Here is a 12773-nt window from a genome sequence, read left to right as displayed (position 1 = left end):
CAATACGTGCTAACAAGCGGTTAGACTCTCGCTTTTTCTTCTCCATCTCTAACATGAACTCTGCCAACGAAGGCTGGCCGGGAGGATCCTCATCCCTACCATCTCCATGGTTCCGGCTACGAGAAACAGAACTTCGGTTAACCGACGACATCCCGAAGAGCCAACCAAGGAAACAAGGATGGATTCAGCATCATCATAAGGATGTAGAATATGGTACAAGGAAAATACTATCTCTTGAACTCCTAGGACAATTCCGGCAGCATAACGGCAGTAAAATGCTCAAAATGAGACATCCTGCAAATGATGGGGTAGTACCAAACTCAACATCATCACTCAAGGTTCTGTGATAGTACTAAACAGACTACAATAGAAGTACTCGAACTGGGATATGACTCTGATCAACCAATCCTAAGAGACTACGGAGTAGGAACATGTGATCCTGATAGAAGGAAGAGAAAGCCTAGTTCCTTAACACCGTTGGAAAGATAGGATGAATCAGATCAGAAGGCATGAGGTATGAGGAGTAAAAAGAGCCTTACGTTCCCTTCCACAATCAATTCCCCTATATAGCTAAAGAATTTCTAGACTCAACTTCGACCAGATTGGCTTGGTAATCCTACAGGCAGTCAGGCTCTGATACCAAAGCTGTCAGGACCCCGATTCTAAGTCACACTGATCTAGCATGTAACACGTCATATCACTTTGCGGCCTCACGCACGGTATTCCCACGGGTGTCGCCTTACCTGGCCTGGGACCGTTTGTGCCTTTTGGCTCATGTATATGATAGTGTTGCTAGCATCCATATGACAGAGAACCCGGGCCGACATGACTAGTCGTGAACCCAAAGTGGCATTAACTTACGGGAACAGGCATACATGAAACAACATCGAGCATATCGGTCATCAGTGTGTGAATCCGGGCTGTAGCAACTAGGCTAACAGGACTCCGGGAATCCGGGCTGTAGCAGGCTAGCAGGACTCCGGAAGTCACCGCGTGACATTTCCCCGAAGGGACAGACACATGAACAAAGTGAATCACATGCCGGCCAGTCTAAGTGTTCCGGAGCAGTAGTGCTGGGCTAGCAAGACTCCGGTAAACCGGGCTGTAGCGGACTACCATGGCTCGGTGGAAGCACTAGCCTACATTTCCACATAAGAGAGGCTACCAAGGATAGACAACTAGGTTGTCGGATCCCACACATAGCAATACATGTTACACGTACGCATAACATGCAAGTATGTGTTGTACAACATGGCATCACAACATAACACAAACTCATATAGATAAAGGACCAAAAGAGCCACATCTCTCCCTAATAATAAAGCATGGATTGAGTCTCCGGGTTCACCGTCGCAGCAAGTTTGCAGAAAGGTCCTTGAGCTTTTTGGTAAATGATCCTACAGTCCCTATTTGACTCGATCTGAGAAAACGTTTTGGTTTTGCAAACTAATCCCTGCATTTTGTAAAAATTCCCTTCGCTCTCCTTTCTTCTATCTTATCCTCTTCATCGCACCAACGGCTGCCCCTCCCCTCCCGTCGGCTCTCTCGGCGTCTCCCTCCCCTGCCCTGGCTCTGGCTCCCCCCTCTACCTCCGGCCCTCTCGGCCTCTTCTCCACCTCCGGCCTCCCCGGCCCCCCTGTAGGCGCCTAGGCACCTAGCGCCCTCCACGGCTGCTGCCGGCGCCTCCACTCTCCGTTCCTCTTCGTTGTGCACGGCAGCAGGAGGGGCCCTGATGGGAGCGCTCTTCTGCCCCCCGTTGCGGCGCTCCCCCTTGCCGACCGCGTCGAGAGTACACCTGCCGGTCTCAGTGTCCACCTCAAACGCCCTGATCCTCCACAAGGACACCCTGATCCACAAGGCCATCCCAGTGCCCATGCCCGACGGCAGGGCGATGGTGGCCGTCATCTACTTCCAGCCGCACTGCCAACAGTAGGCCACAGATCGACCCGGCAAGAGAACCTTCAAATCAGTGAGGCCGAGCAACATCCTGGCCGTGGTGGACCTGGCGCTCCACCGCGGGCAGCTCTACGCCAACACCCGGTTCGGGATTGTGTACGTCTTCCTGGAGCTGCACGGGCTGGGCTCCGCGTCCCCGATATCATCCCGTCCGTGACGCGGAGGCCAACCTCGTGCGTGGAGAGCAACTTCCTCGTGCAGACCCCCGGCGGTGGGGCGCTAATCCAAGTGGAGCTCGTCGAGGCGGCCGAGGGTGAGGAGTTCATGGTTCGCGTGCTGGACGAGTGCGGTGAGATGTGGGAGGAGGAGGACGACATCGGCAACGTTGCGGTGCCCATGGACACGTCCGACACGGTGGCTATGTCCATGATGGAGTGCCCCGGGCTGAGGCCCAACACCATCTACTACAGGGACCTCAACAGTGGTGAGACACGGGTTTAGGCATACAGCCTCGCCGGCAAGCACAAGAAGGTTGAGGTCATCGAGTCCCTCTCCAGGGCGGAGGGAAACAAGCGGCCGTGCTTCTGGTTCACAACGCTCTATTCATAGTGACAGTGAGTCCTGATCATGATCAACATCTGTTTTTAGCCTGATCGTTTGATCGTGATGCTATGTCTGCGAGTTGTGCAATGTTCATCGAGAGTCTGTAGTATCTCTTTATGCACAGCTTATTCACCTGAACCTTCTTTAGTTAAGCGGCACTCCAGATTTGACAAAAGATGCTCTTCAAAATATAGATATGATTAACATGTTAGTCTTGTTCAGTTTGATTCGTACTACTTCTATATGATCACCTGTAGGAAAAACTGTCTATGCCAATGGTGGGCTCTATGCCGAGTGTTATTTCAGAATAACGATGTGGACTTTCTTCTTTACCATTCATATGACCCTTTTTTGTATGATTACTTTTTGCATAGTAAGCTCTTCCATGATTACTAATAGTCTGAATGTTGTTTTATTCTGCAAGTTGTTTGAATACTTAAGTAGAGAGTCACACACACACAGACTTGCTTAGTTTGGTCTCTTTACATATACCACTTTATTTCCTTCCACAAACACTTTTGAGATTCATTTTGACACACTTCTATGTGTTGTCACACTTAATGACTGCGGTTCGCACAACATGTAAACATTCCAGTTAATGTTAATTGAGAATTATTGTTTCGCATCACACTAGCAAGATAGGAACACAAAAGACAAGATTAGTATGACAATACTTTTTTATTATGTGCGACAGCACCCATTTTTGTTTTTTGTCACAGACACATCAATCTGCATATAGGATGTGGCGTTTGACCCTGATAACATCAACAAATTGTCAATGGACTGCACTCAAGCCAGAGAATTGGCCTTTGCAGGTGCTTGTCTTTTGTTATTGTCTTCTTACACTATCTAGAATGTTACTAGCATTAGAACTGTCATTGACCCTACTGCTATCCTTCTTTCCTTTTAACTTAACCTTGACAGAGGCAAACAAACCTATTGATGATGTGGAAAGATGTCAAGCACATTCTTCAGAATGATAAACTGTTGGGTGACAGAGTGGAGAAAATCGTCAAAGAGAGTGATGCCTACTCGAGTTCTACAAGAAAGTAGATGTATCTCCCCATAAGGAAATGGCGGTGGTTGATATCGACAAATAATGAGAATTCCATAATGAAAAATATGTAGTGACATGTTGGAACTGCTAAAGTGAGGAGTGTCCAGTAGGTCCCTAGATGATCCTAATAACCTCCTCCACTCATGTTAATCTTTTGATGAGATGGAATTGGCATTTGGTTGACGGATCCGTAAAGCACTTTTTTTATTGCACATCACTATGTAGTTTACCAATATTTTATAGTTCTTTTATTGCAGAACATGGAAAACCCTATGATATAAGCCTTCCGTAGCAATGCACCGGTATTTAGCTCACAAAGAAGTGGGAAAAAGGCTGGAGTGGTGGAGGCAAGAAAATAATTTTGAGTAGCCAGCAAAGAAAAAAGCTCTTTGTGAAATCAGAACAAAGTCAAAAATAGAGTGCTTCATTTCCTACAACTGTTTCTTGTGTTATTACTTTCATAGTGAGTGCAAGTTTGCAATCACATATATGCAGAGGTCGGCTGCTAATGGGTTCTAGGTTGCCAGGAGTGAGGAAATTATATTAGCCAAGGAGTGAGCCCTCTGTTTTGTGGTGCAGCAGCATTGTCTATTACAATGTACATTCTATTATTTTTCCTTCTCTTTTTATAATTGTAACTGAAGGAATTTTTGATAAAATAAATTGGGTGCATTACAAGCTTATGTTGAGTGTGTTAATTCCTATCATTTTGTTGTCATGGAGACCTGAAAAATGACATTTTTCTTCCATTTCCCTGTTCTTCATTTCTAGATCTAAACCGTGTCGTTGCTTCTCAATTCTCACATCCATTTTTATCAGTTCACAAGGATGTGCATCCCTTCTTACATGGGGAACCAGATAACAAGAACGGGTAGAGCAGGCTTCCAACCTCCTCCAAAGAAGACGATTATGGTGCGTGACCTCAAGCAATTGTTAGTTTAGATTGGTAACAATAATTGAAAATCCTATATATTGCTTTTGTTTTGCAATTAGCGGTACTTAAGATTGCTCTAGGCACAAGAATAGTGGAAGGTTACCGGTTCTTAGGAAATGTAGTTCTTTTTGTTTCCAGCATGTTAGAAGTTGCATGTGTAGAACTAATGAAGTCGATAATCCAATTATGTGCCAGTACCTTCAGGTGCTGGTTTATTTGTCTTAGTGTCGTTGCTCTTTATGTCACTGGAAAAAATAGTGCGCTATAGCGCTGCTAATAGCACGCTATAGCGTGTATAGAATTGCGTCGCTAAATTAATTTATGTACAATGTCTCGCTAATAGCACGTTGTAGCGCCCTATAGCACACTGATAGCATATTTTTAGGGCCCGCGCTATTTTCTATAGCACGCTATATTTTTCATTTTCTAGAGACATGGTTTTCCTCATTCTTAAGTTATTTTCCTTCGCAGCCAACATTGTTTTTCCAAGGTTGTGATAAAAATGGATGAGGTCGTCCTTCTACAAGCCATCATGAGCTGTTATATGATCTTTTTTACATGGCATGACGTTCAAGGAAGCAAAGGCGCTATGAGGTTGTCATTTGATAATTTTCATACTACGGTTTTTGCATAGAATTATAACATAGCAAGTAATTTTGGCCTAGGGTCATATTTTTTATATCAAAATGAATACCTGATAATCCAAAAAATAAGAGAAAAGCAAACTCATTCATTGTGTAGTTTTTGCTGATATACATTTTACCTTGGTGTGTCGTCTTCAGATGGCACCGTATGGATGTTGGCGTGCCGCATTGATGGACGTTTATATCGACACATGAACTTTCTCTCCCGTTGCAACGCACAGGCATTTGTGCTAGTAGCATTTAATTCAAACAGGGGTCCCATGACCCATCATTCAGAGCATACAAGCAACGGAAGCATTACATGTCTGAGTACAGACAACTACAAAAGAAAAAGGCCAAGAAGGCTGCCTATCTACAAGACCCTCCCAAGGGTACAAGATCGTAGCTGAGGTAACAAGCTACTCGTCGAAGTCCAAGCGGAACTACTAGTGAGACAACTGTCTCATCTACAAAACATAAATTAAGCAAACGTGAGTACAAAGGTACTCTGCAAGACATACATCAGATCCTATCATACATGCATTAGTATCAAGAAGACAATGTGGGGTTTAGTTGCAGCAAGCCAGCTTTGACTCAGCGGCTATCCTGTTCTACGACTGCGAGTAACTTCTTTCAGGTAAGAGAGTGCACACGAGTCCACTAATCACCACATCATTACACTACTATGGATTCATTCTCGTCTCCCTACGAGAAGGCCATCCATAGCACTCACACTTGTCTTGAGCATTTTAGAGTATCCACTTTAAGTTGTCTATGTACCACGCAAGCATCCAAGAAGTCCATAACCGCGGACCCGGCTATTCGAATAGATCATGATAACCCTGCAGGGGTGTACTTCTTCACACACGCGAACGCGGCGGAGGGGCACGGGAATCGCCCTCCGGCGACCGAGCGCACGGCGGAGACCACCTACGCAATGCCCAGGCTCGCGCGCATCCAGTGGGACACGCGGGAGGCCGTGGGGTGGCCGGAGGCAACGGCGGTATCGACCTCGGCGGCGGCCGGAGTTCGCCGAGGAGGAGGTCGACGCTATGGGTTGAGAAATGCCCAGTTTTTGTCTCCTACGGCATCTACGCGAGCTCACAAGGTCGTTTGGTTTGGTGGGGTGACCAAGGGGTCACCGGAATGTCACCGGCAACGAGCTTGAGCGGAGGTGAGCTTCGAATCATGCAGCCAGGGGCTAGAGGGTGCAAAAGGGCAAGGGAGAAGGGGGAGAAGACGGTGGGCCTCACAGAGGGCTTTCAGGATGCTCGTTGTGGCTCGGGACGCGCTGGAGACGACAGGGCAGCGATGATGATCTACGGCGTCCGGAGGTGAAGACGACGGCGATGGCGGCTTTCTAGGGCTTCCCGCATCGCGTGGCTCGACGGAGAGGTAGAAGACGGTGGCGCGGAGCTTGCAGACATGGAGAGAGGGCGAGGGAGAGGCGGTGGCTACGGCAACGGCGAGCGGCGGCGACGGCAGCGCTCGGGCGGGTCGAGAGAGAGGAATCTAGGGGAGGAGGGAGAACGAGAGAGGTCTGGGGTGGCGCGTGGCGACGTTCGGGGCGGCCAGGGCGTCGAGGGAGAGACCAGGCAGGCAGGTTGCGTGGCTCCCATGCGTGCAGGCGGCGAGCGTGTGCCTCTCGTCCTCATGGCGCCAATAGGACGACGACTGGCGCTGCCAGTCGGCTGGGCCGGCCTGTTGGGCCAGGCCAGGCTGCACAGGGAGGTAAGTGCAGGTGGGTTTTCTCTATTTTTGTTTTCTTTTCTATTTTTCTGACATTTGTTCTGATTTAGTAAAATACTAAATCATTTTTTTTACTTCTATCAAATTTTGCAGGGACCTAAGGGATTAATCCAAAGACCCTCACCAAAATTCAAAAATTTTGGACATATATAAAATATATAACATATGTATATATATATATCCAATGCCAAAAATATTGCATTAATTCCAAATGGCCAAAATAAATATTTATGAGCTCCTGAAAATATTTGTTTGAATTTTACCTCTGACCAATATTTTCAGAGAGCAACATGAACATTTTCTTGGACCTTTTCGGAGCAATTTTTATCTGGGTTATTTCCAGAAATGATTTCTGAGGGTTTCACAAATCCCCATTTCAAATTTAAATGAAATTTAAACATGATGCTCACAAGAAGGCTAGCCTAGGTTATACTAGAACTAGGGATGTGACAGTGCCATTGTCATGTCTGACGTGCTTGATCTTGAGGCCATAGGATCGTCTAAAGATATCCTGCACTTCAGTCTTGTAGATAATTATATGCACCCAGGTATATCTAGAGTAATCATCAACAATAACGAAACCATAGAGACAAGCAGTGGTAGTAAGAGTGGAGTAATGAGTAGGGCCGAATAGGTCCATGTGAGGCAGCTCGAATGGACGTGACGTCGTCATGATTATCTTCGAGGGATGCTTGGCCCTAGTCATCTTCCCAGCTTTGTAGGCACCACACAGATGATCCTTTTTGAACTTGACGCCCTTGATGCCTATGACATGCTTCTTCTTCACGAGAGTGTACAAGTTCCTCATGCCAGCATGCCCTAGCCTCCGATGCCAGAGCCAGCATTCTAAAGCTTTTGCTAGAAGACATACGGCCAATTGTGGTCCTGCTGAGAAATCTACCATGTACAAATCATCTTTTCGGTACCCTTCAAAGACTAGGGACTTGTTAGATTCCATTAGAACAAGGCAACGATATTTTTCAAATATCACAATCATGTTCAAGTCACAAAGCATTGAGATAGACATTAAGTTGAAACCAAGGGATTCAACAAGCATCACTTTATCCATGTGCTGATCCTTTGAGATTGCAACTCTACCTAGACCCAATACCTTGCTTTTACCAGTGTCAGCAAATGTGATGTGACTCTTATCAGATGGACGTAAGGTTGAGTCCATGAGAAGACTCCGATCACCAGTCATGTGGTTAGTGCATCCACTGTCCATAATCCATTCTAAAGCCTTTGGTGTCATACCCTATAGTGCAGTTAGGGGGATAGGCTTCACCAAGGGTATTGTGAAGCGTAAACATTTGACGAACGGGTGGATTATGAAAGCTCAGTTCCAGGTTAGGACTGATAGGATGATTGGCAAGCGATTCAGTAACAAAATACATAGTATGACGATTTGGGCATTTTATCTTGCGCCCACAAGATGTTTTAGGTCCCCAGCAATAGCATCTGACGCCTTTGATTTCCGGCTGGAGACCCTTCCCTGCATAAGAGAGTTAAGTTTTCTTAACCACCCATATTTTCAGGGGTGGCTTTGAAGCAATGAGTCCAAGTGTAGCATCTGAGAACTTTGGCTTTGGAGCCCTAGCAAATAGTCTTGCAGGAGGTGAATAATACTCATAAGAATAGGCAGAATAGTTCTTGGTCTTATGAACATCACCGTTTGATGAACACACGCTCATATTCATAGGCCTGAGTATGGTTTCCCTACAAAACATTAGTGTTAGGGTGACTCTGGTGAGTCTCTGTCTGTATGAAGCCTTTGGACCATATGAAGCCTTTGGTCTGGGGATTGTCTTCTTCCCAGGTGGTGTCATGACGACATTCACCTGTAGATTTTCAAGACAACTCTTGGGCACCCAGATCTTCTTCAAAGGTGGTCCATTCCTGCAGTTAGTACCAATATACCTGGCAAACACTTCACCATTCTGATTATTAAATATTATATAGTACGCATCAAAGGATTCATCAAAGATAATCGGGTTAGCACAAGTGAAGCCAGATAAGGTAGATGGATCCACTTAAGGTCCCTTTGTAGCGACCCATGTGGGTTTGGGGTAGTGCTCAAGCTTCCAGTAAGAACCATCAACATTCATTTTCCTCTCGAACCCAACACCGTCTTTCCTAGGGTTTCGGTTTAGAATCTGTTGTCGGATCACGGGTTCCAGCCAACCCTCAAGGTTCAAACACTGGGGTGCGCGCGAGGGTTTTCTCCCTATCGATCCATGCCCTAGCACTCTAAGATCTCGCGGACAAACTACACGAACTCACAAGACAAATACACAACATTTATACTAGTTCGGGCCACCGTTGTGGTTTAATAACCTACTCCAGTGTGGTGGTGGTGGATTGCCTCTTGGGATGATGATGAACAGTACAAGGGGAAGAATAACCTCCTGAGGTTGAGGTGTTCTTGTGCTTGGTGAACTTGTGTGGGTAAGATGATCTTGCATCCGTCTCCAATCAGTTGGTTATCAGGTCCCCTCTCTATTGTGGTGTCTAGTTCTACGTATATAGGCCCTGGTCCTCTCACCAAATATTGAGCGGGAAGGGAGCCAACAACGGCCAATTCGAAAGGGGACAACTAGTACAACTTATCCTGACAAAAGCGGTCTTCGCCTGCCAAAGGCTCTGGTGGTGACGCCGTCCTGGGATCCATGGTGACCTCCGTCTTGCCATCCTTCTGGTCTTGGTCTCGTTGCACCAATATGGAAACCTTTGCTTGATGCCTCGGTACTCCGCGCCTGCGCTTGCCCCCTTGGCACAAAAAAGGAAGCAAGGACATTGCGCGCGCTGGCGCCCGCCTGCGCCCGTCTGGTCTCGATCGCCATGGCTCACGTCATGAGGACCTCATGAGGTTTGCCTTGCCTTGATCTATCTACCCCTCATGAGCCTGCCTGGCGAGGCTGCTCCTGAGGAGGTCTTGCATCGTCCGCCTCGTGAGGCTTGGCCCCTCGCGAGGGTCTTGAATGCCTTGTCAATGAAGATGGGCCGTACAGACCTGCCAGCCCAGGCACGCCGTGGGCCACAGGCAGGCAAGTCTGGGAACCCCCATTCCCAGAACACCGACAGTAGCCCCTGGGCCCAGGGCGCGCTCGGGCTTGGCTTTGAGGCGAAGCCAAAGGTCAAGCTCGGAGCGCCGTGGGCCCCAAAAGCCTGCAGCCTCGGTTGACGCATGGAGGTTGATTGGACGTGGGCGTCTCCGCTTCCCCACGCTGCCTCGGCAACTACCCGGCTTGACAAGTCCCTGCGACATGGAAGGAAAACCATCATTACCTGTGATCGGGGGGGGCACTGGTTGGCCTTCTCTTGCTATAAATGAGGAAGGGGGCGAAGCCCCCGTCCTTCACTTCTTCCCATTCGGCCTGCTTCTTCCTCCTCTGCTCCACCACCGACTCCAATGGCGCCATCGAAGAGGTTCTCCACTGCGGAGAAAGGAAAGGCCCCTCGCGAGGGGCCTGGCACCCCGGCGCCCAAGCGGGGACGCGGCCTTCCCCTCAAGCACACCATGACTCCTGTCGTGGTGCCCCGCTCCCAGGGTGGCGCCGCTGCGCGCGGTGGGGGTCGCTCCACTTGCGGTAGCCCCGTCGATGAGGTGAGACATGCCGTGGTTGCACGGCCTCCCCGGCCACGCTTCCACTCGGCAGAGGTGCTGCCGGAGTTCGTTGTCTGGTCGGAGGATCCGGCGGTAACTGGCTTCATCTTCCGCGCTTCTTTGTCGACGAGCTGCCGGCCTCTGGTCCAGGCGGGCTCTGGCTGCAGGCGGACGGCTGCTCCATCCTGGACAGGTGGTGGACCCTCCATTTCCAGTATGACGGTGATGTGACCTTCTACGTGAGGGTGTTTGGGGAAGATGGTTGCCGTGCCGGTTGCTGCCCCGAGACGAACGACAGTGAGGAGGTGCTTCGTCTCGGTGATGGCCGCGACGAGGGTGAGCCTGCCGGCCGCGCCTCGTCCAGCTACGGTGGCTCTTCTCTTGGCGAAAGCTCCAGCAGCGGCGGCTATGACCAGCCGCCACGCCGCCGCGCTCGCTTCGAAGGTGGTAGCAGGTCGTCTCGTTGCCATGCCTCCGTGAAGCACGAGGAGGGATCCGGCTAAGCTCGGGACGTCGCTGGAGGCCTGCCCCCGTGGTTCGGTGCAACACTGCTTTTGTTTTGTTCCTCTTTTCTTTCCTACATCAAAATGAAACCAGTATGGGCCCGAAGGGGCGCGTATCAAACTGTGATCCCTCAATCGTTATGCTATGCTTGTTATTTCTGTGTTGTGTGGTTATTTTGTGCGGAGATAACTTAGCCTGTCCTGTTTGGGGCAGCCTCTTCTTCATGAGGCACTTGTTTTCACATGCCCGTCTTGCCTTAGTGGTTGGTTAGGAACTCCAAAAAAATTGTTAGGAAGCTCGCTAGGAGACTTATCGTTCACCCGAGCCTTGACCCAGCGCTTCATATCGCGGTACCCGAGGGGCACAGATTAGGAGAGATGTGCCGGTTGGTGGGCTCGAACGAGGGTGCCTCGCAAGAAAGCAGACCAAGGGCAGAGAGAAGGACCAACATGGGAGGAAGAAACCCTCGCGAAGGCACCTGTGTAGCCCCCTCACGAGGTATGCGAGAGAGAGAACACAAGCGAACTGGAATCGGAAAAGGCAGCAAAAGGCGATGGAACCAAATCAGCAAGGAACACCCGAAGCAAACTTCGATTAAGAGAAGACAAGCCAACTATGGAAAGAAAATGAAAAGCCGCGTCCGACACCTAGTCTAGTCTTCAAGTCTTCTAACCAGCGCGGAGCTAAGTGCTACCACTAGGCATGGGAGGGAGCCCCTGAGGCCCGAGGGCAGTACTCCTGAGTCTCCGGGGCGTGTACAGCCCCACTCATTAATACGTGAGAGTGTCACGGGCGGCGATTCTTCACAGGCACCGAGCCTTCTTCACAGGCACTGGACCTTTCTTGACAGGCATGGGGTCTTGCTTCACAGGCACTGGGCCTTGCTTCATAGGCACTACGCCTTGCTTCACTGGCACTGGGACTTGCTTCACAGGCACTAGGCCTTGCTTCATGGGTAGAACTTCCGGAGGTGCTGGATGTTCCAGGCGTTCTGGATGGGCACCCCGTCCTGCGTTTCCAGGCGTGCGGCGCCAGGCCTGGAGATATGGACGACCCTGAACGGGCCCTCCCACATGGGTGAGAGCTTGTGCAACCCTTCCCTGGAGAGGACCCGCCTCAAGACGAGGTCACCTGCTTCGAGCGTCCTGGAGCGGATGTTGTGGCAGTGGTGCGGCTGCAGCGCCTGCTGGTACCTTGCCTCCCTCAGTGCAGCTTCGCGGCGTCGTTCCTCCCCCAGTACGAGGTCCATCCCCCACGTGGCATCCTTCTGCGTTTCATCAAACGCCAGGACCAGTGCGGAGCGATGCTTGACCTCGTGAGGGAGGACCGATTCGGCTCCGTAGACAAGGAAGAATGGGGTCTCGCCCGTCGTCTTAGTGGAGGTGGTGTGGATGGACCACAACATGGACTGGAGCTCGTCGTGCCAGCCCCTGCCGCAGGCCTCGAGCTTCTTCTTGAATGTCCTAGTCTTGAGGCCTCTTAGGACCTCCGCGTTGTCACGTTCATCCAGGCCATTGCTCCTGGGGTGCGCCACCGAGGCATAGAAGATCTATGTTCCAAGGTTAGCATAGTATGTTTTGAAGAGGTTACTAGTGACCTGCAAGCCATTGTCGGTGATGATGCGGTTGGGGACCCCCAAACGGCTCACGAGGCCCTTGATGAACTTAACCACAGAACCAGATGGGATGGTGCAGATGGCTTCCACTTCCTCCCACTGGGTGAACTTGTCGATGACGACGTAGAGGTAGCGGTAGCCCCCTGGCGCTCGAGGGAATGGGCCCAAGATATCCAGCCCCCAGACCG

General features: G+C 49.8%; 1 pseudogene; it reads left to right on the top strand.

Moving 5' to 3' along the window:
* Positions 1–509: 509 nt before the first annotated feature.
* On the top strand, positions 510–2505 carry LOC125529337 (uncharacterized; annotated as a pseudogene).
* Positions 2506–12773: the final 10268 nt, after the last annotated feature.

The sequence above is a fragment of the Triticum urartu genome, chromosome 4A (assembly GCF_056163025.1).
Source record: "Triticum urartu cultivar PI428250 chromosome 4A, HENAU_Tu73, whole genome shotgun sequence".
Classification (NCBI taxonomy): Eukaryota; Viridiplantae; Streptophyta; class Magnoliopsida; order Poales; family Poaceae; genus Triticum; species Triticum urartu.
This window is presented reverse-complemented; position numbering and strand designations above follow the sequence as displayed.